Genomic DNA, 24,752 nt, shown 5'->3' on the forward strand with positions numbered 1-24,752 from the left:
AGTATAAAAATGTGTAAAATCGAATAGTTTCTTCTACATTGTTTGAATTGCAGAAAAAGCTGCTAAGAACAAAAAATCGTGAAAGTGAGAAAGATGTGAGGGAATATGCAATTAGCCAGAAAAGATTATTTTTTGTTGAGTTAGTCTTTTTGAAATTGTTTTTACATCCTGAAAAAAATATACGTTTATCACAAAAAGTATATACTTTTGACAAAATTTGGCGTACTTTACAATACTATCAGTTGTACTCCTTATGCAATCAATATAAAATTCAGGCCTATGGGGCCATATAAATGCATATCGGGCGAAAGATATGTTTGGGAGCTATATATAAATCGGATTTAGCTGATATTTTGCAAGTTTTACGGGACTAGCAAAACATTCAGATGTATGATATTTGAGGAAGATAGGTTCATAATTACATCAATTATGATCAAATCCGTGATAAAAATTAATCTGAGCCGATTTTTTCCAAAATCAATAGCGATTGTCTTTGACCATGCTAAATTTGAAGACGACCGGACTTAGAATTTATTTCTAAGCTGCTCCTTCTTGGCGTTACATACAAATGCACGAACTTATTATACCCTGTACCACAGTAGAGGTGAAGGGTATACACTGATAGAAAAAGTTTCGTTATATTAATGAAATGTTTCATTAAAAGTGAGCCAATGAAACAAATTCGTTAATACAATGAAATTTTTCGTTATTATTACGAATTTTCTCTTAATCAACGTAACGTTTCGTACTATTAACGATTTATTTCATTGTGTTAATGAAAAATTTTCATTATATCAATGAAAAATTTTCGTTAGCTCAATTTTAATGAAATTTTCTTTGTGTGTAAAGATGTAACGTTTATCAAAAAAGGTCTATACTTTTCTTCGTAACAAACTTCTTTACGGCGAAAAGTATATGGTAAATGATGTTTTTTTGTCTAAAATTTCGCTTAGTAGGAAAAAATTGTTTTTGCATAAACTACATCCATAAGTAGTTTACGTTTTTTTTTCTGTGTAAGTTTCATTTAGTATTGGTTTAACAATGGAAATATGTATATTCACTATGAACATATCATATCTTCCATAATAAGGGTTTTTGATTATTGAATATGACTATTTGGTCTATAACAACAACTTGATATAGATATAAATTTTCCCTGATACACAATCACTCGCATTTTCTTCGTCTCTAACTGTATCTATCATTTCCATATGTGAAGTGTTCTCGGAAAAAGGTTTTGGGTAGGTTTTCAAGGATATTAATTATGGAGCATACACGTTTCCCTGCAACTATAGCTTACATCTTTTTATGTCATGCTCGTGTTTGCCATTTCGTTTTGTTTTATTTTTTTAGAATACACATAAAATCATGTAATAAAAAATTCATTAAGGCAAAAAAACCCAGAATTTGGCTTTGCTCTTGTTTGGTAACCCTTCCCGGGCAGCTCTAGTTAGTTTTGTGCAAACCAAGGACACAATGCATCCACTGATGAAACGCATCCAACTAGGGTGAAGATTTTGTACATGTAAAGCAAAAACAAAAGGAAAATGTGGAAAACCTAAGGTAGTGATAAAATGAAAATATTCCAAAATAAACAAAAAACCTAAATAAGGAATAAGACACTATCCAACTACATTAGTTGCAAGTTTTGTAGTTCACAACGAAGCGTTATCTTGTAATCTTCATTCTTTTGAGTTTGTTTTCTATGCCAGATAGGTTGCATCTGCATATGCTAGTTGAGGTATAAAATATGAATTTATTCTCACTTCTATATTGACAGGAAAGACCATTTATTCTCTTTCTATACGAGCACCGTCGATAGAGCATATTAAACTAATCCAAAGGAATGACATCAATTCAGACTAACCGGAACCTTTTTTCGGCGAGATTCCTGGCTTCAATCAAAGAAATAAACAATGGAACGTTTGAACAGTTTCTTTTTTGAGGTCTGAAATTTTAGAAACAAGAAGTTTTCTTTCGATGTTAAAATGTTCATTTTAACGCAAATAAAAAATATTAGAGACAATCATTACATCGATTCAGATGTATTTGCTCTTAAGGAGAACACTTGGGAGCCACCGTGGTGCAATGGTTAGCATGCCCGCCTTGCATACACAAGGTCATGTGTTCGATTCCTGCTACGACCGAACACCAAAAAGTTTTTCAGCGGTGGATTATCCCACCTCAGTAATGCTAGTGACATTTCTGAGGGTTTCAAAGCTTCTCTAAGTGGTTTCACTGCAAAGTAGAACGCCGTTCGGACTCGGCTATAAAAAGGACGTCCCTTGTCATTGAACTTAACATGGAATCGGACAGCACTCAATGATAAGAGAGATGTTCACCAATGTGGTATCACAATGGACTGAATAGTCTAATAGCGATTTCGATTGGAAAAAAGGTGCAACATTCTCGAAATTGATAGCAAAATATGAAGGACACTGTGATAGATTTTGGATCCTGTATCACTCACAATATTAGGAATTAACAATAACTTTGGAATGACGCTATGCAATGAGGAAAAAAGTAGGGTAACACCAATGCAACATATTTTTGCGAATCGAAAACGCCATAAGTGAGCCTGATACATCGGTCTGCCACCTAACCTAACCTAACCTAACCTAAGGAGAACACTTTATAACAAAGGGAAACGTCGTTTATCTAAAATTTCTTTTCGTACGAAATTGTTATTATTATTATTATTTTTTTTTTTTGGTGTAGCATTTTGAAATTTTCTATATTCTGTTATAGTTTATCGAAAATTTCTTTTCGTACGAAATTATTTTTTTGTTGTGTGTCATTTTAACAATTTCTATACTCTGTTATCGCACATACACGCAAAGAAAAAAAACGCTTGGAAAACGTGTACCGAAAACGTTTTTCTTTTGTTATAGTTTTTTGAATTCCTTCGAAAATTTTAAACTTTTATAACCAAAAAAATTAGTTTGTTACAAAATTTTTATTTTTTCAATAAAAAAAATATTTTTGAACCAACAACACAGTCCATTTTGTTTATATCAAGCTCTGTTCTTTTTTTACTTTAAGTCTTTAATAAGACATATTTGACAGTTCGTAGTAAAAATTTAATATAGTAGTATGTAATGTTGAACATCTTTTCGGATTCTTCCGAACATATCTGGAATATATGTAAAACAAGTATATAAGGCCGTAAGTTCGGCCAGGCCGAATTTTATGTACCCTTCACCATGGATTGCGTAGAAATTTCTACGAAAGACTGTCATCCACAATCGAATTACTTGGGTTGTGGTATCTTAAAACTTCTCAACATCGTTTCCTAAATTCTGAGTTAGTCCATACGTGGTATATATTAGACAAAAAAGTTATGTATAGGTAAGTCTACAAATAATTACGGATCGACATGGAGTTTTGCACGGTACGTACACGCAAAGAAAAAAAAACGTTTGGAAAACGTGTACCGAAAACGTTTTTCTTTTGTTAGAGTTTTTTGAATTGCTTCGAAAAATTTAAACTTTTATTACCAAAAAAATTCGATTGCTACAAAATTTTTATTTTTTCAAAAAAAAAAGTTATTTTTGAAACAACAACACAGTCCATTTCGTTTATATCAAACACTGTTCTTTTCTGACTCTGGGTCTTTAATAAGACACATTTTACAGTTCAAAATTTAATATACTACAATGTAATGTTGAACATTTTTTCGGAATCTTCCGAACATATCTGGAATATATGTAAAAAAAAAAAACAAAAAAAAAACGTTGGTTGAAGCAGGGATCGAACCCACGACCCTTGGCATGCACGTCGGACGTAGCAACCACTGCTCAACGGTGCCAAACTAAATGTTTGTTTCTGTTAAATAAACTTTGTTTATTTGGTTCGTGGGCGCCGCAAGCTATGCTATATAAATATAACTTATATGGATATTTATCTATTGATGACCATAACAGGTACATAGCTCAGTGTTTAGTGTGTTGGCTTACAAAGTGCATGGTCCGCGGTTTGATTCTCCGTCCAGGCGAAAGGTAAAAAATTTTAAAAATTTATAAAATCGTATAATTTCTTCTACATTGTTGTTATTACAGGAAAAGGTGTTAAGAACTAAAAAACCTCGTCGATGTGAGGAAGATGTGAGGGAAAATGCAATTATTGCTAAAACAATGTTTTTTTTTTTTTTTTTTTGAGTTTGTCTTTATGAAATTGTTTTTAAATCCTGGAAAAGAATAAACGTTTATCACAAAAAGTATATACTTTTCTTCCAAATACACTTCCTTACAGCGAAAAGCAAATGAGAAACGAACTTTGTTTGTCTAAAATTTCGTTTAGGAGGAAAGAATTATTTTTTTGCGTATAGAGAGCCAAAATTGAAATATGGGGGTCGTTTATATGGGGGCTATATAGAATTATGAACTTGATATGGACCAATTTTTGTGTGATTGGGGATCGATTTATCTGAGGGATATATATAACTATAGACCGATATGGACCTAGTTAGGCATGGTTGTTAACGGCCATATACTAGCACAATGTACCAAATTTCAACTGACTCGGATGAAATTTGCTCCTCCAAGAGGCTCCAAAACCAAATCTCGGGATCGGTTTATATGTGGGCTATATATGATTATGGACTGATATGGACCACTTATGGCATGGTTTCTGTTAAATAATGTTATGTTTGCATAGGCTCGTGGGCGCTGCAATCTATGCTATATAAACTTATAACGATAATTGTCTACTGGTGACTATAACAGCTACATAAAGGGTGATACGGTCAAAATTTGGTCAATATAAACTTGACGTATTTCTTTCAATTTTGCATTTAAAAAACCTGAACACACCTCATTTTGAAGGTGTGTGTGTGTGTGTAGAATGCTGCTTCTATTTTGATTATGGAATTCACTCTCCAGTTGTCAAAATGCCGTCCAAGCAAGAAGAGCAGCGTATCAAAATGTTGCTCGCGCATCGCGAAAATCCGAGCTACTCGCACGCAAAGCTGGCAAAATCGCTAAAAGTTGCCAAATCAACCGTTACAAATGTAATTAAAGTGTTTGGAGAACGTTTGTCGACAGCCAAGAAGTCTGGATCGGGGGGAAATCGAAAACCGGAAGACGCTGAGACGACAAAGAGAGTTGCCGGTAGTTTCAAGCGAAACCCTAACCTTTCTCTCCGATATGCCGCACATAAGCTGAGTGTATCGTCTACAACCGTGCATCGAACCAAATAACGAGCCGGACTATCGACTTACAAGAAGGTAGTGACTCCAAATCGCGATGATAAACAAAATACGACGGCCAAAGCGCGATCCCGGAGGTTGTACACGACGATGCTGACGAAGTTTGACTGCGTGGTAATGGACGACGAAACCTACGTCAAAGCCGACTACAAGCAGCTTCCGGGACAGGAGTTTTATACGGCAAAAGGAAGGGGAAAGGTAGCAGATATTTTCAAGCACATAAAACTGTGAAAGTTCGCAAAGAAATATTTGGTTTGGCAAGCCATCTGTACCTGTGGCTTGAAAAGCAGCATTTTCATAGCTTCCGGGACTTTCAACCAAGAAATTTACGTGAAAGAGTGTTTGAATAAACGTCTGCTGCATTTCCTGAAGAAACACGGTTGTTCCGTACTGTTTTGGCCGGATTTGGCATCTTGCCATTACGGTAAAAAGGCCATGGAGTGGTACGCCGCCAACAACGTGCAGGTGGTTCCCAAGGACAAGAACCCTCCCAACACGTCAGAGCTCCGCCCAATTGAGAAATACTGGGCTATTGTCAAGCGGAACCTAAAGAAGACCAAAAACTGCTAAGTTCAAGGCAAACTGGCTTTCTGCGGCGAAGAAGGTGGACAAGGTGGCTGTACAAAATCTGATGACAGGTGTCAAGCGTGAGGCCCGGCAATTCGGATTTGGAAAAGCGAAAGCCTAACGGAATATTTTTCCTGAATTTTATACTAATTGAACTTGAAAAAGAAATTTAATTTAATTTTTAAATAAACGATTTCACCGATTTACACGCGCTTTCCCTTGACCAAATTTTGACCGTATCACCCTTTAGCTCAGTGGATAGTGTGTTGGCTTACAAATTGCATGGTCCGCTGTTCGATTCTCCGACCAAGCGTAAGATAAAATTCAAAAAAATTTATAAAATCGTATAATTTCTTCAACATTGTATTACAGAAAAGGTGCTAAGAAACCTCGTGGAAAGGAGAAAGATGTTAGGGAAAATGCAATTAGCCAGAAAAGATTGTTTTTATACCCTCCATCATAGGATGGGGGTATATTAACTTTGTAATTCCGTTTGTAACACATCGAAATATTGCTCTAAGACCCCATAAAGTATATATATTCTGGGTCGTGGTGAAATTCTGAGTCGATCTAAGCATGTCCGTCCGTCCGTCCGTCCGTCCGTCTGTTGAAATCACGCTAACTTCCGAACGAAACAAGATATCGACTTGAAACTTGGCACAAGTAGTTGTTATCGATGTAGGTCGGACGGTATTGAAAATGGGCCATATCGGTCCACTTTTACGTATAGCCCCCATATAAAGGGACCCTCAGATTTGGCTTGTGGAGCCTCTAACAGAAGCATATTTCATCCGATCCGGCTGAAATTTGGTACATGGTGTTAGTATATGGTCTCTAACAATCGTGCAAAAATTGGTTCACATCGGTCCATAATTATATATAGCCCCCATATAAACAGATCCCCAGATTTGGTTTGCGGAGCCTCAAAGAGAAGCAAATTTCATCCGATCCGGCTGAAATTTGGTACAAGATGTTGGTATATGGTCTCTAACAACCATGCAAAAATTGGTCCACATCGGCTAATAATTATATATAGACCCCATATAAACCGATCTCCAGATTTGGCTTGCGAAGCCTCAAAGAGAAGCAAATTGCATCCGATCCGGCTGAAATTTGGTACATGGTATTGGTATATGGTCTCTAACAACCGTTCAAAAATTGGTCCACATCGGTCCATAATTATATATAGCGTCCATATAAACCGATCCCCAGATTTGGGTTGCGGAGCCTCAAAGAGAAGCAAATTTCATCCGATCCGCCTGAAATTTGGTACATGATATTGGTATATGGGCTCTAACAACCATGCAAAAATTTGTCCACATCGGTTCATAATTATATATAGCCCCCATATAAACCGATCCTCAGATTTGGCTTGCGAAGTCTCCAAGAGAAGCAAATTTCATCCAATCCGGTTGTAATTTGGAACATGGTGTTAGTATATGATCTTTAACAACCGTGCCAGAATTGGTCCATATCGGTCCATAATTATATATATCCCCCATATAAAACGTTCTCCAGATTTGACCTCCGGAGCCTCTTGGAGGAGCAAAATTAATCCGATCCGGTTCACATTAGGAACGTGGTGTTAGTATATGGTCGCTAACAACCATACCAAAATTGGTCCAATCTCACAAAAAAATGGGTCCATATCAGTTCATAATCATTGTTGCCACTAGAGCCAAAAATAATCTACCAAAATTTTATTTCTATAGAAAATTTTGTCAAAATTTTATTTCTATAGAAAATTTTGTTCAAATTTTATTCGGTCCATAATCATGGTAGCCACTCGAGCCAAAAATAATCTACCAAGATTTTATTTCTATAGAAAATTTTGTCAAAAGTTTAATCTATAAAAAATTTTGTTAAAATTTTATTTCTGTAGAAATTTTTGTCAAAATTTTCTTTCTATAGAATTTTTTGTCAAAATTTTCTTTCTATAGAAAATTTTGTGAAAATTTTATTTCTATAGAAATTTTGTTAAAATTTTTTTTTTCTGTAGATAATGTTGTCAAAATTTTATGTATACTTTGTCAAACTGAATTATATACGTATTGGATCGGTCTTTTTTGATTTAATATATAGCACGTATGGACTTACATACAATTTAGAAGATGGTGGTAGGAGGTTTTAAGATACCTTACCATCGGCAAGCGTTACCGCAACTTAAGTAATTTGATTCTGGATGACAGTGTTTAGAAGAAGTTTCTACGCAATCCATGATGGAGGGTACATAAGCTTCGGCCTGGCCGAACTTACGGCCGTATATACTTGTTTTAGTTAGTCTTTATGAGATTGTTTTTACGTCCTGGAAAAAATAAATGTTTATCACAAAAAGTATATACTTTTCATCCAAATAAACTTCCTTACAGCGAGAAGCAAATGAGAAACGAAAGAATTATTTTTTGCGTGTAGCGATAATCGAAAAATATATTAAATCACGGCATCGATTTCGTATAAAATCCACTGTGTATTTGAGATGTTATAGTCTACCATACCTAAACACAAGTACATACAGCATTAAGTTCGGCCTGGCCGAGTCTTAAATACCCACCAATATGAAATTCTTTCACTGTAGCGCGTTACTTTAAAAATATATAGAATCCCAGTAAAAAATTTTGAAGTTTTTCTAACGGCACAACTTTAAAAGCAGTTCTAAAAATTTCCTGGTACAAAAAGGTACAAATTATTTAAATTTTGAATTTTTTTAAATATTTGATATCAAGCGTTACAGTCAAGCCTTCGAATGCATTACAAATCATAAAATATTATAAAAATTATTTAAAAATGACACAAACTATTTAATTTACATCCAAAAAAACTGAAATCACACCTTAAGAAGTGATGCACCCAGAAAAAAGTGACCCCTTCTTTAAGTTAAAATGAACTCATTGTGAAGAAAGTTGAACTTCGTATAGCGCCAAAGACATTTATATTTGTTTGAATGATGTGATTTTCGTAGAAATTAGGTAGAATGCATTCCGTATATTAGTTAACATTTTCCTATATTTATGTACCACTATACTACAGAATGAAAAAATTTAACTGAATTGAATTCATATATGGAATGATTTTATTGAACTTTTTTTCATTCATTTGGACAAATCTTACATATTTGTGGTAAACCTTTTACTTCAAAGTTAGATCTGCTTACCTTCGTTTTTAAATACAATTTTATGTATTTATATAAGCAATTTTTTCTTCAATAAAAGACATGTTTTATTAATATATTAAATATATTTATTTAGAATCAACAGCATCGACTGGCCTTGAAATATTAATTATTATTATTTTTTTCTTGTAGTACCTTTCACTTTGAATAATTTGCTCCCTAGCAATTTTGTCCACCTTCTACATTTTCAATACCTACAAATATAAACAAAAAAATCCAAAACCAATTTTTTCACAAAAGGTTAGCGGCACTGAATATTACCTGTTAATTGAAGATTCCAAAATGAAGTTGAATGAAGGGGTTGTTATTCTGTTGGTGTTTTCTTTTTTATAAACCAATTTTCAAAAAACTAACATATTTCTCACTAATTTAAAATAACACATATTTTCTATATTTTATTTGTTTTTTATAATATTATTTTACTATATTATTTTTTAACAATCTCTCCGTATACCATAATAACGCGATTCCAACTAAAAAAAACAACCCACGCGCAAACATATCGATTACATCAAAGACAGGTATCGATTACAGGTAGATAAAAGAAATGTAGGAAAATTTCCTATATTCTAACAAGTGTGTTTCCTTAAGTTTTGAAAGGATTGAATACTTCTTAGTACGAATGAACTAAATATTTTTCTATGCCAAGTGTTATTCGTATGTATGATAAGCTTTCTATAATAAAGGAAGTCAGAATTATCATTTTATAAGAAATCTTACTAAATTTGAGGAAACTTGCTTTTAGTTCGGTTTTTGTTTATTTTTACGAATGCTTTGTTATCAGTGAATAAAATTTTCTTGTTCAGTAGTAAATTCTTATACCCAGCGAAGAAAACAGTATTAGTAAAATTCCATGCCCTATTCTAGTTTATGAACTATTCCTAACTGCTTTCAGTTTAGGATTTTTTTTACTGAAACAAGTAAATTCTATTATTTCACACAAAATATTAACTGAGTGGAAATAAAATGGCTAAACTAAATTGATGAACATTTTTTCCTTTAGTTTCGAAGACACTTTTTTCTGGGTGTGTAAATTGAGTGCAACCGCTGTTTAAATGGTGGACATTCGTCCTATGACAAGCCCATATTAAATTAATCGCTTCTACGCCAATTATGCACCACTTTCGGATCCAAAAAGAACATTTTCACTTATTTTTTGGCGACGCTTTTTTTGATGGAATTTAAGATGTATTTGATGACAGATACTCTCCCAAGTAGATTGGCTCAGTTTAGTTTGAGTTTTAAAGGAATCTTAAATATCTTGTCTAAGCGTGAAAGAAAATACAATGAAACAATGCCTTTCATAGGATTTGAAATCGAAATTCTATAGATTTTTACCCCCATTAGTCGAATGAGCACGAGAGGTATAATGGGGACATTTTACTTCTAGTTTCGTGCAAGTTGGATGGTCAGTGCACATTCTATCGTCTCAAGAAGTTAAATCGGGAGACCGGTATATATAAGGGTTGTGTAAAATCCTTACCGATATAAGCCCAATTTGACACACGTCTTATTGTTTTAACATAGCTCTACATTTACAATTTTAGAAAAATCTGATAAAAAAGTGCAGTGTCTAAATGCACAAGAACTAAAAAACGGAAAATCGGTCGACCGGGCGAAAATCTGATAAAAATTGGTGTGTCTAGAAGAAGTCAAATCTGGACATCGGTCTATATGGGGCTATACCAAAACATGGCCCGATACACACCATATTCGTAATCTATGGGTGGTTCTAAAATATTTTTAGATTTTAAATTTGAGCCAAATCAAATAAAACTTTGGCTGTGTAGACCTCCAAGAAGTCAAATCAGGAAATCGGACAATGTGGAAGCTATACACATAAAAATGGACAGATTTGTATCATATTCGGTACACCTCTTTGTGGACCTAAAAAATCTCTAGATTTCTAACTTCAGGCAAAACGAATAAAAATTTCGGGGTCTAGAAGCCCAAGAAGTCAAATAGGAAAATTGGCCTATATTGGGGCTATACCAAAATAAGAAACGATCTATACCATATTAATCACACCGCTTTGTGGACCTCTACGTTTTGAATGTCAACAAAATCGCATAAAAAGGTGTCTAGATGTCCAAAAAATCAAATCGGGAAATCCGTCTATATGGGAGCTATAACAAAATATGGAACGACCGCGGAAATTGATATTTCGCTATGTTGCAAACGGAATAGCAAGCCTATTAAACCCCTTTCACCATTCTATGGTGGTGGGAATAAAAAAAAATAAAATTGGTAAAAGAAGAGTTTTTAAGTTCTTTCATTTCAATGAACTTCGAAGGTGTAACTTCTAGAGTAGAGCTCGACCGAAGTATCGGCTTCGGCATTGGGTCAAAAATCGATAATCGGCCACGAGTCTGCCTTCGGCGTTAAGAGCCCGATTAACCGACGCCTTTTGAATAATTTATTTTATATCGAATTGTCCAGTGTTGAATTTGTCTCAGTCAAAACACCTTTTTTTGTCATGATAATATCAAACTTCAGAATGTTGAATACTAAAAAGTCCGTTAGTCTAAAATAATATTATAAGACCATGGTGCCTTGGTTAGCATGCGCGCCGTGCATACATAGGGTCGGGGATTGAAACCCATTTTTGACCAAACACCAAAAAGTTTTTCAGCGGTGGATTATCCCACCTCAGTAGTGCTGTTGACATTTCTGAGTGTTTCAAAGCTTCTCTAAGTGGTTTCACTGCAATCTGGAACGCCGTTCGGACTCGGCTATAAAAGGAAGTTCTCTTTTCATTGATCTTAACATAGAATCGGGCAGCACTCAGTAGAGGGAAGTTCATCACTGTAGTATCACATTGGACTGAATAGTCTACACACAAAAAATTATCACAAAAATTTTTTCAATTAAACACTTAATTGAATTTGGAAACGGATTCAATTAATATGTTAATTGATTCAATTAATTATTTAATCAAATCCGAATAAAAACCAATTAAAAAAATGATTGATATTTGTTACGTTTCCAATTAAAATATTAATTGATTCAATCAATTTGTTAATCAATTCGGAAATAATTTTCAATTACAAACGTGATTGAAATTTTTTCCGTTTCCAATTACACATGTGATTGATCCAATCACCTTTGTGATTGAAACTGAATAATTTTGAGCAATGGAAAGAGCGAAAAGAGAACAAGAGAATGGGTATTTATTCAACCTTAGTGGTACCTTATTGATCTTTTAAAATTATAAATTTTTTTCACTCCTAGTTTTCTTAAAACCAAGAGCGGTATGGGTTTGTTGGAAGATTCACCTTTAAGTTGCGAAGTGGCGTTGGCATTCAATTGCATTTTTGTTTTACCTGCCTTTTTCAATTTGAACCCAAGTAGAGAGCAGTATATCTGATATATAAACTAATGAGCTGAATTATGTGATGGTAAAAAAATTCTTTCTTTCTTGGATTTAAAAATATGAAAAATATCCGAAAATAATAAAAATATATATTTTCCATTTATATTTTTTTTCTATTTCCAGAATTTGCAAAGTATCATCAATATAATACCAAATATTACATTGCTTTCCCATTATTTTTGTCTTTGATTGGTTCAAATTTTAATAGACGATTTTAATGTGTGAAAATTTTGGAAAGGAATTGTTATATTACCCAGCTCCTTAATACACCTTTTTATGCTAAAAGTCTACAACTGCAAAAGAAGATTATAAATCTGCAACCTGAAACTAAGAATTGAACTTGATTTTCTATGCCGGTAATGTTTAACAAAATTAACTTTTAATTGAACAAAATTAAATTCGAATTATTCTGTTTACTTAAAAAAAAAACTAATTTAGCTTATAAGCTGCTGATTTATTGGAAATCTAGGCGCATCTACATATTAGAAGGAACATGATGACATGGTTATGATTATAAGGAAGATAATGATTTATATAATTTATTTTTTCACCCTATAGTTGTTATTGATAGTAGTTGTATTTGTAAGTTAATGGTAGAACAAAACACAAATGACAAGAACCAAATTTATTTGTCTATTGCATAATTCAAAAATTAATAAAATATTAAATATGTTTTACAAGAAACACATATTTTCTTTTATTTCAAAAGAAAAAAAAAACTAAATACGATTTTGGGGTCCCAATATATAAATTTTTTGATCGAAGTTTATAGCCAATTTCAATTAATTATTTAATTGAATGAATCAAATTGTTGATTGATTTTTGTCGCAAAATTAATTAAAATTTTAATTGATTCAATTAAAACTGTGATTGAATTTTATGTTAAAAATCAATCACGTTTTTAATTGATTCAATCACACAATTAATTGATTCCGTGACAAAAGTCCATTAAATTTTTAATTAAAAATCGTGTTGGTTTTCAATCAAAATGGGTGATTAATACTATCATTTTCGTGATTGAAGACATTTCAATTAAAAAAAATGATTGAATCCGCGATTTTCGTGATTGAAATCAAAAAAATTTTTTTGTGTGTAAGTGAGCCTGATACATCGGGCTGCCACATAACCTAACCACTGTGGTATCACAATGGACTGAATAGTTTAAGTATATCGGGCTGCCACTACCTACGCCATTGACTGAATTGCCTTTTATTGTTGTTTTTATGCATTTTTTGAATAAAATATGCCAATATTGAACTAAAACACACCAAATTTCTCCAATTACAAATTTCAGGAATATTGCTTTTTTTGCCGAATATCGGCTTCGGTCAAAAACCCCGCTTCAGTCGAGCTCTATTCTAAAGCAATGCAAAGGATACGAAGGCTAAGGACTTCCGTCCTTTGATAGGCCATGACAAATTCATTGGAGATGATTCAGAATTCCACTACTTCTAAGTCTCAAGAAGCACAGAAACCTCCTTTTTCTGGGTCCCTGTTTCTGTGTTTTTGATAAAATCACAAAGTACGAGTATATGGCAAAATGTTGCCCTTTCTGAAAAAATATTGAATTTTAAGTTCGATACTTAGATTACAATAAAAACATTTGAAATAATCTTTTTCACAAAATTGCCATTCACCTTTGTGATTGAAACTGAATAATTTTGAGCAATGGAAAGAGCGAAAAGAGAACAAGAGAATGGGTATTTATTCAACCTTAGTGGTACCTTATTGATCTTTTAAAATTATAAATTTTTTTCACTCCTAGTTTTCTTAAAACCAAGAGCGGTATGGGTTTGTTGGAAGATTCACCTTTAAGTTGCGAAGTGGCGTTGGCATTCAATTGCATTTTTGTTTTACCTGCCTTTTTCAATTTGGCAAATGAAAAAAATCTATAATTACGAAAGCTCTCAAAGCTGCATAGCCTCATGCACATTGAATGTTTGCAACGAATATTATTTCTTATAAGGAACACTTGTCAAATTGTTTATTGTTTCGAATAGCTGAGCTATGAAAATCAAATTAGCTTTGCAAAAAACCTAAAGTGCATCTAATTCAGTATTCAGCACCACCAGCTGCAGCACAAACTTCAGCTAATTAGATTTCTTTTTATGTTTTTTGTTTTTTTTCTTCACTTTTCCGCCCCTCTAAGTTCACAAGGTTTTCTTTTTTCTCCATTTGCATTGGTAAAATGGTTAATTCTAATCTCCCAACGAAGAGGAATTATTAATAAGACATCAACGTTAAGGCCTAGTTAAGTGGGTAAACGATGCTAGAACCAGATTGAGCGGTCATAAGCGTTTACCTGACCCACATTCTTAATTTGAAAGGCCAATTTGCACAGCTTAGTACATAAAGACTTTCTGTTAAATGGAAAAAAAAATCTAAATAAGGCTTCGTTATGGTATCGTTAAGAGCTATGGGAATTCAAGTATGGCAGATTTATTATTATATATTTATATAAATACTTATAGTTATAAAGTAAAACAATAATTAAATACAAGATGAAAAATTTGGAGATTGACTAAAGGGTGATACGGTGATTTGGTCAAGGGAAAACGCGTGTAAATCGGTGAAATCGTTTATTTAAAAAATCAAATTAAATTTCTTTTTCAAGTTCAATTAGTATAAAATTCAGGAAAAATATTCAGTTAGGCTTTCGCTTTTCCAAATCCGAATTGCCGGGCCTCACGCTTGACACCTGCCATCGGATTTTGTACAGCCACCTTGTCCACCTTCTTCGCCGCAGAAAGCCAGTTTGCCTTGAACTTAGCAGTTTTTTGGTCTTCTTTAGGTTCCGCTTGACAATAGCCCAGTATTTCTCAATTGGGCGGAGCTCTGACGTGTTGGGAGGGTTCTTGTCCTTGGGAACCACCTGCACGTTGTTGGCGGCGTACCACTCCATGGCCTTTTTACCGTAATGGCAAGATGCCAAATCCGGCCAAAACAGTACGGAACAACCGTATTTCTTTAGGAAAGGCAGCAGACGTTTATTCAAACACTCTTTCACGTAAATTTCTTGGTTGACAGTCCCGGAAGCTATGAAAATGCTGCTTTTCAAGCCACAGGTACAGATGGCTTGCCAAACCAGATATTTCTTTGCGAACTTTGACAGTTTTATGTGCTTGGAAATATCTGCTACCTTTCCCCTTCCTTTTGCCGTATAAAACTCCTGTCCCGGAAGCTGCTTGTAGTCGGCTTTGACGTAGGTTTCGTCGTCCATTACCACGCAGTCAAACTTCGTTAGCATCGTCGTGTACAGCCTCCAGGATCGCGCTTTGGCCGTCGTATTTTGTTTATCATCGCGATTTGGAGTCACTACCTTCTTGTAAGTCGATAGTCTGGCTCGTTTTTTGGCTCGATGCACGGTTGTAGACGATACACCCAGCTTATTTGCGGCATCTCGGAGAGAGAGGTTAGGGTTTCGCTTGAAACTACCGGCAACTCTCTTTGTCGTCTCAGCGGATTCCGGTTCTCGATTTTCCCCCGATCCAGACTTCCTGGCTGTCAACAAACGTTCCCCAAACACTTTAATTACATTTGTAACGGTTGATTAGGCAACTTTTAGCGATTTTGCCAGCTTTGTGTGCGAGTAGCTCGGATTTTCGCGATGCGCGAGCAAAATTTTGATACGCTGCTCTTCTTGCTTGGACGCCATTTTGACAACTGAACAGTGAACTCCAAAATCAAAATGGAGCAACATTCTACAAATTTTGACTGTATCACCCTTTACATAAATTGTTTCCGATAATCAACTAACACTCTAGCCACCGTGGTGCAATGGTTAGCATGCCCGCCTTGCATACACAAGGTCGTGCGTTCGACCGATTACCAAAAAGTTTTTCAGCGGTGGATTATCCCACCTCAGTAATGCTGGTGACATTTCTGAGGGTTTCAAAACTTCTCTAAGTGGTTTCACTGCAATGTGAAACGCCGTTCGGACTCGGCTATAAAAAAGAGGTCCCTTGTCATTGAGCTTAACATGGAATCGGGCAGCACTCAGTGATAAGAGAGAAGTTCAGCAATGTGGTATAACAATGAACTGAATAGTCTAAGTGAGACTGATACATCGGGCTGCCACCTAACCTAACCTAACACTCTACCAAAATTTGTATAACTTCCACCATAGGATGGGGGTATACTAACTCTGTTACTGAGTGTAACACATCGAAATATTGATCTCCAGCCTCATCTATATATAAAATCTAAATTATGTTTTTTTATTTGTTAGTTTTTTGTATGTTCCAGGTAGAGGTGTGCTCGTGAGTAATATTTTGCTCACGCTCACACACACTCACGACGGAGAAATCTTATTCACGCACACTCACGCACGATATTTTTTTGATAGGACTAACGCTCACGAAAAGAAAATTTGTACTCATGCACGAAAATCTTTTAAATGTCGTGACTCACGAAAAATGTCGTTACTCACGAAAAATGTCGTGACTCACGAATAATTTTATGAGTGATTTACCTTTAGAACCTGACTGGAAACATGAGTATAGTTAAAATCGAGTGCGTTATAAAACTCTTACCACCTAGGATGTCACTAAAATTATAAATGAATTCAACTCGTAAGCATTTTATGTTCGTCAGTAGGATTATTTTCGTGGGCGTGTTTTTCCGAAATTCGTTACTCACGCACACTCACGAAGATATTATTTTTGTGACTCACGCTCACGCACGACATTTGGTTGGTTAATCACACTCACGCACACTCACGCCGTTTCCGTCAGCGTGACTCACGACTCACGCGTGAGTCACGAAAATTTTCGTGAGTCACGAAAATTTCGTGAGTGTGATCATGTGATAGAAATAGGGCACCTTATTTTTTGATATCTGGTCGCGGAGTGGGGCATCTTGCCCGTTTTTTGAAAATTTGGACCAAAGTTCCACGATTTACTTGAAATTTTTAGGGGAGGTTTGGCATGGCAACTATAAAAAATTCGCTACTTTACCTTTGCCCGATCTTTTTGAAGTACAGTGAAAAAACTAAACTTCTGCGTTTAATTGAAACATGCGCCGAGGTTACAATTGATATGGGGTACCTGATTGTTTATTATTTGGATGGGGAGGTGGACCTCCTCCATGGCGAACCTTTTGAAAATTTGATTCTTCTTCTTCGATTCGCTTTAAATTTTCTTTAAAGTTGAAAAGGCGCCTAGAAAAACTAAAATTTTCTGACATACTGGAAATTTTAAGAGAACCTGGGGGAGGTTATGAAATTAATGTGTGGTACCTGATTTTTCAATATTTGGTCGGAAAAGGGGGGCCTCCCCTGTGTCCGACTTTTTCCTCCAATAAATGGAGAAAAAACTATTAAACTTCTGACATATTGAATTTTTAAATTTTAGATAAAAACGCTTCAAATATAGGCTAAGACTTATTTTGTATTGCATCTTTGGTTTAAAGTTTTTTTTTTGCATTAAGAAAACTGTTTTTACTTTGAAGTACCTGGTATAATTTGGATTTTGAAATTGGAATTTGTTTGTACATAAATAAGTTACCTATATTGATATATCGCAAAAAGAGAAAAAAATTCAATGAATGAAATCTGTATCCAATTTTAATTTTATTAATCCTAGATTTAATGCCAGGGAGGTCCGGAAAAAATATCTTTACTTTAAAGAAGCCTCATCTTTGGCTCGGAATCAATACCAAAATCCTTAAGAGAAGGTCAAAATCTTTGGATCCAAGTAAACTTTGGTTTTGAGTGTAGGATCGGGCAGCACAAATAATGACATGAAAGTTGACCACTTGTTGTGTCACAATAGACTGATTAGTCCAAGTGAACCTAAAATTATAACAGGCTGGCACTACATCTAACCTACATTAAACAAATTGAATAGAATTGGAATCGTTCTTATATGCGAAGATTTGTGGGCACTTGACTAAAAGCTAAACCTTATTTCTTGACATGCCCTTCTGGCTTTCTAATCTCGTCCAAAGTTGATTCGTTTCCATTTTCTTATATGGACAAACTACTTTGATTATATTTCTAGTCCGGTAGATTTTTTAATATTAACATTTAATTATAGTATAAGCTTTTGTTGGTGCACCATCTGCTTTATATTTCAATGGATAACGAGTTGAGAGCCTTAATTAATTTAACTTAAAAAACAACTCACGGAACAGAATTTAAGTTTCCCTTGCACCACCACTACCACATCGTAGGTTTTCCTTGCAATGTGATGCACAAATCCACTTAGCCACTACCCATGACGTGAGTTTGGTAATTCGAGCGGAAAATGGATAAATGAATGTGGAGCAAATAGGCTTTGCTTTTCTGTGGTCTTGGGGTGTATTGAGGCTCTTTTTTTCGCTAGAGTATGACTCTAGGCCAAATGATACCGCCCCACGAAAATGCTAATTTAGGTAGAATCAGTTAATGATTCTGCCGGCCTCTTCGCTCAGTTTCTTTTTCAGATTTTGCTGTAAATCGAAATTAGACTACTGATAAGGTGAAACCTGAGGGACAAGCCTTAGAAAAATCACAGCCAAAGGCATGTAATTAGATGAATTAATCGCAAATATCCTATGAATGCAGATCTCAGTGTTTTCTAGCTTGATACTAACAACTATTGTTGTCTATTTTGAGAGCACTTAAAATGAAAATGAAATTGAGTTTTCTGTTTGATGGATATCTTAGTCAACAAAAGCTGTATGGAAAATTTAATTTTTGCCAACCACGAGAGCGATATTGGATTGCAAAAATCAATGATATCTGCAGATACGGTCGGTCGATGAATCTATCGGATTGTAGATCCTTTACCAAAGATCCGAACGTGTAGAAGGATATATTTAATAGTTTAGTTACAACAAGCATTTGTGTGGTATCATTGTTACGAGGGCAGTTCGGAAACTTCTTAGCCTAACACAAAAAGCGCGGTATAAACAGAAAAAAGTTAAGTGTTTTGGAAACTTCCATCTCTGTTATGAACACATGTTAAATTTTATTTCGATCTGGCAACTCCTTCATATAGAAACAGGTGCTCAAAAAAGACGCATCCGCAATTTTTTACAACGGAAAAATTAGAAATGCGTGCTGTCATTAAATATTTACATAAAAAAGGTTTATAGGGACAAGAAATTCATAATGATATGGCGAAGGTGTTAGGTGAAAGTGCTCCTTCATATGCAACAGTAAAAAATTGGGTTGCTGAATTTAAACGTGGTCGTACAAGCATTGAAGATGAACCACGTAGTGGACGCCCAAAAACAGCAACAACCACAGAAATTGTAGCCAAAGTGAATGATATGGTATTAAATGATCGACGAATAAAAGTACGTGAAATTGCTATTATCATGGGCATCTCAAATGATCGAGTCCATTTAATTTTGCATGGAGAACTACAGATAAAAAAGCTTTCTGCAAGATGGTGTGATGAATATTTTTTTTTGTCTTACATGTAAATGTATATCACTATGATGTAGTCACTGAAATGTTTGATGGGTCTTGTACAGAGTTTGGCCCAATAACGTATATACGGGTATATATAACTACAATTTGACTCTCAATGGCTTTGCTCTTTACTCTCCAAGTAGAAACATCTGTAGGATTTCGAAGTCCAACGGGGTAAACATTGTTTTAGTCAGCAGGTCTCTCATGGGTTGCAATGGCTTGGTTGGTAGAACGTTGGCCTCGAATGACTGGTGACCCCGGTTCAAACCCCAGCGAGGGTTGTTTTTTTTTATAATTACTATTAGTATTTTTTCTTTTTTTTTATTTTATAATTCATATTTTTCTTATTGTCATTTCGAGCCAAGGGCAAACGGTCATGAGACAAACTATTCTCAGGTAATTGTTGACCAAAGTGTGAGAACTAAAACTGTATTTTTTTTAGAACATAGCGGTCGATATCTTTCAAATTTCACACCATTCCTATATTGATCTTAGTGGTGGGAAGTGATCTAGTTCCTCAGCTCATATAAATAAAATTGCACCAGGGTATGAGCTTGCTTTTGTTTTTCAAGCGCAGTACAGGAAACATTCTCAATAATAAGTGTTTGAATGTAAGAATTGAAAGCTGTAACAATTGAACGAGAACCAATTGTTCATAATTGAATTTTTTTTTCAAAATTCTACCTTAAATTATTGCGGTAAATCTAGTGCAAAAAGTTATTGTGAATCTGATATAATTTGCCTAATTTCCTTTAGGTAATTTGAGGGAGTTTTCAATTAAGAGGCATTAAATTCCTGCCAATTTATTATTTGCGCGAAATTTTGTTTTTGGGTATTCATGCTGTAAATGTTTAAAGGCTGAATTTTATTTCTTTTTTGAGGTAAGAGTTTTTAAAGCATGACAGTGGTGTGGAAATTTACAAAAAAAAAAAAAATCTATTTTTTTTTTGTAACAGATAAACGCAATTTCATTAATTTTGGAGAGGGTTTCCCACCCTGAAGTAACCTAAAGAAATTCCTCGTTTATGAGTTATTTCCACAACAGTAAATAAGAAGAATTTCTGTTCTGATAAATTTCTGTGAGGCGAAATTGTAACCAACAATCATCGGAGGATTCGGTGATACACCTGGAAATACCAAAGCCCAGTGCTCCTATCCTTTTGTCCAAGAGTGTGCCCATTCTCAACCAAAGGCCTATCAACAGGCGGAAGCTTTTAGCCACTCATAGATACTCTGTTGTGTGAGAGTATATCACCCAATTGGAGAGAATCTAAAAATAACTCTCTCACCAGCTGGTGGTTTGTTCAACGAGACCACCATTGACTCCCAGTGATCCATGTCTTGCAAATGCTGCATATCGGCCACATCAGCCGCTAGCCCAGAGCGCTAAAGCGCCGACTGAAAACCAACCATATCTAGCGATCCAAGTTCAAACCCCCAGAATGTTGTTATATATGTATGAATTTAATTATTACAATTTTATCAGCCAGGCATATGCATAAAATCATCAATTTATCAATTTCATTCTTATTAACCAATTTATAGCTAGCTAAGGAAAGTAAAGTAAAGTTCAACAGCAAAAACAACAACATACGACCATGTTCAACGAGGCCTCGGAGATCACCATCGAATGTTAAGTTCTTAACTTTGGCTAAAACCCACAACCAAGGAACAAAATAACACAAACTGAAAACAACAAAACAAAAAAAAAAAGTAAGTTTTGATATAAAAATAACATTGATAAATTTGATTTACATGCATATGAAAAAAAAAATGAAAATGAGAAAAAAAAATCACTAAGAAAGTTTAATTAATAGAATTTCGAAAATTTTGAATTAATAATTCCCAAAATTTAGTAGAAAAAAAAAAGAAAAAAAAAACTTAAAAAAAAAATATAAAATCCTTGGAATTAGTATCCTTTCCACGTTAATTTAACTGATCCTCACTAAAATACTTCATGTCTAAATTTAACAAATATTAGAGTCCTGCCACAGGATATTTGTAGTTTATTTTTTCTTAATATAATTTCAGTTAAAATTCCGTGGAAAGAGAATTTACAATCACAAAATTTATCTAAACGATTTTGCAATATGCTCTTACAATTGTCCTTGAATTTAATTGTTTATTTAACTACCAGATATTTTTGAAAACTCGTATTATGTACTTTAATTAAAATATTAGAAATATAATGAAAATAATTTTTAAAATGAATCCTTAAACTTTTCAATATTCTTACGTGGGTGATGTAAAGGTAGGGTAATATCTGAGTAGGGGTATTAGTAACATTGTAGGCCACTAATACCATGGCAGGGATAAGGGTAAAGAGGCCAAGGATTCCAGAACACCAGGAATTCCTTACAAAACAACTTTCCTCCTAGATAATTTGTTTAACATTAATTCTAACCATTTGGGGTTTTGTTATGTGTGGTTAGATATTCCATCGTGTTCTATTTCATGTCTTTAGGGAGTCTATAATAATTTTGTTTATGTCCAGGATTGAAGGATATCAGAGAATCTAGGGGACCCGAACCCCCCACCCGGCTGCTAGCTAGCGATCAACGGCTCCCTGTCTACCTAGATCTCGTATTATTTAAAAATTTATTTCGACCCATACCTCGTATCCTGTTTTTCCACGTCCAACGATTGAGCACCTTCATCGGGAGAAACTAGACATAAAGGGTCCTGTGTTAAATTCAAAAAAATTATGAAGTGTAGTTGGACATTACATAGATAAATGGCGCCCAGCGTGGGGCTTTAAGAATCTTATCCATAAGAAACTTCTTGCTCACGATAAATTTAATTCAGGATAATGTAAATTTCATCCTTAAAGGGATTGCAGGAACACCACTTGAGGAGTAATATTTGCTTTTAATACTTAACGAACTTCTTTGGATATTCATAAATCTGATGGTTTCGGGTTATGACCAAGAACGCATTCGTTAATATTTTCATTGCACTCGGTGCTCTAATAGATAGGTGATACTGGAATTTCTGGGAATGGTTTCACGTACGTTCAAGTAGATTAAAGCTAGTTATCAGCATCCTGTTTCTGTTAGGATCTACTTTATTATCGCTTATTGCATTTTAAAGTCCACATGTTACAGTTTTTGCTTGGAATTTTAGTATGCTGGTTTGCTAATTCTATTGGAAAATATATGAAAAGCATTCTCCCATAGCCCAGTTTAGAAAGTTTTAGTAGGAAATTGTATGCGAAAAATTACCCTATTCTTTTACTCACCCATCAACGTAAGATAAATATTTATGAAAAATATCTACAATTGTATTATATTCGAGTTGCAAAGCAAAGGAAATCTTGTTCAGAGTCACGATTTTTTTTTATTATAATTTGAGGGGGAAATATTGAAGCATGCCAATACCACATAGTCCTCTTCGTCCTTCAGCTCCTCCTGAGGATCAAAATAGGATAATGGAAAATAATGAATTGAAATGTGTTATTTGTGACAATGTCATGAATTTCGAATCACAAGATTGTTATAAAATTATGACATGTTCTCACATTTTTCACCGAGGCTGTATTGAAGAGTCCCTATCTTCCTCTTCGAATTGTCCAAATTGTCAGGTGTCGTGCGAGCTTTCCGATCTTCGAAAGTATACACCAGAATTACATAGTGCTCCAGACAATATCAATCCCACGGGGTCCACCAAGAAAACTAAGTCTTCTGGTCGTGGAAAACCTAGGGGCGCTCTTGTAAATAGGCCTCATACAAGAAATTTCTACAGAAATTTATCATACGACCAACATTTTAGTTTAGAGGCAAGCCCTCATGATAGCAATGTCGAAATGTCAAATTCTGTATCTTCTGGTAATGTTCTTCAACCAGAAATTGCCGCCACTCGAAATTCGGCAAATGAGACTAATCTACGAAATCACAATGATTCTGGTGAGATAGATTATGATCGAATTGGACGGATGATTGAACAAAGTGTTATGCAAATGATGCAAAATTTACAAATTTCCAGAAATCCTCCGAATTGTTCGCATAAATCACAACCACCAGCTTCTCACCCGCATGAACATTTTCCCAACTCACAATCAAGAACTGAACCGTATAATTCGAACTATAACACAAATGGACATAGTCACAGACAGTCCAAAAATTCTAGTTCTCCGGTTCCAAATGCTGAAAAGGTCACATCCATAATACAGAATTGGAATGTAAAATTTGATGGTTCTAGTAATGGCCTCACAGTAGACGAGTTTTTATATCGAATTAAATCTCTTACTGCTGAGCATTTTAATAATAATTTCGATTTGATTTGTAAAAATCTAAATATTCTTTTGACGAACAAAGCTCATGAATGGTATTGGAGATACCATAAACAGGTGCCTTTTATAGAATGGAATGAGTTTTGTGCGGCTTTGAAGTCCCAATATAAAGACATGCGTTCGGTTTATGACAGAAAGGAAGAGGTTCGCAACAGGAAAATGAAACCTGGTGAAACTTTTGAATCCTTTTACGACTCTATCTGTTCCATTATGGACAGACTTGAACAGCCTATGGAAGAATCGGAATTAGTCGAAATTCTAATCCGCAATCTGAGGCCGGATATTAGGCATGAATTGTTGTATGTGCCTGTGTATTCCATAGCGCATTTACGGAGACTTGTGCAAATGCGCGAGAATTTATTATCGGACGAAAATTTCCGAAGGGGTTTCCCCAGCAAATCGTATCCCAGTCCGCCCATTTCGGGACGTAGAAACGTTTCTGAAATCTACAGTGGAGAGGATGGTGTTTCTGATACCACTGCACCAGCGATTGTGGATGCAGTTAATCAAAATTGTAGCACATACAAGTGTTGGAATTGTGATGAACCGGGACACTTTTGGGACGATTGTGTTCGCGACAGAAAGGTATTTTGCTACGGATGTGGCACTAAAGATATTTATAAGCCACAGTGTGCCAAATGCGCAGCTAGGAAAGTATCTTTGTCAAAAAACTCGATGCGCCACAACCCGTCACAACAGAACACATAACAGTTTCAAATTCTTCTTCTGAAGATTTAAACGAGCCAAATA

The 24,752-nt window shown here is 34.8% G+C and overlaps 1 long non-coding RNA gene across 1 annotated transcript; it reads left to right on the forward strand.

Moving 5' to 3' along the window:
* The first annotated feature begins 20,374 nt into the window (after positions 1-20,374).
* Positions 20,375-21,472, forward strand: LOC142241925 (uncharacterized). Its single transcript, XR_012723876.1, has 2 exons — positions 20,375-20,595; positions 20,671-21,472. It is a non-coding gene; the product is annotated as an uncharacterized LOC142241925 (long non-coding RNA).
* The last annotated feature ends 3,280 nt before the right edge of the window (positions 21,473-24,752 follow it).

This window comes from Haematobia irritans, chromosome 1, assembly GCF_050003625.1.
Source record: "Haematobia irritans isolate KBUSLIRL chromosome 1, ASM5000362v1, whole genome shotgun sequence".
In the NCBI taxonomy this organism is placed as follows: Eukaryota; Metazoa; Arthropoda; class Insecta; order Diptera; family Muscidae; genus Haematobia; species Haematobia irritans.